This window comes from Labrus mixtus, chromosome 21 (genome assembly GCF_963584025.1).
Source record: "Labrus mixtus chromosome 21, fLabMix1.1, whole genome shotgun sequence".
In the NCBI taxonomy this organism is placed as follows: domain Eukaryota; kingdom Metazoa; phylum Chordata; class Actinopteri; order Labriformes; family Labridae; genus Labrus; species Labrus mixtus.
In genome coordinates, this window is record NC_083632.1 from 21,852,251 (window position 1) to 21,852,572 (window position 322).

Consider the following 322-nt stretch of genomic DNA (forward strand, 5'->3'; position numbering starts at 1 on the left):
ATGTTTTTGAAAACCCAAGAAGCAGCAGTGCAGACCGGTTCTTTGTGTTTCCAGGTGAAATGTTTCATTTTAGATTTTATTATCTGAAAGAAAGATGCAATATGAGCATTAAAAATGTTTTGATGTGAGGTCACAGTCCGTCCATCCTTTAGCTATACTGCTTATCCCCCCCGTTCAGGGTCACAGGGACGATCCAGTGTGAGCTGCGTTTGTCTGTATTGTTGAACCTTTTCCATCATTTGAACTGAATGATAGAAATACAAGAGCAGTCAATGAAGTTTGAGGTTTATATATAAAAAAAACAAAAAAAAAACATTACACA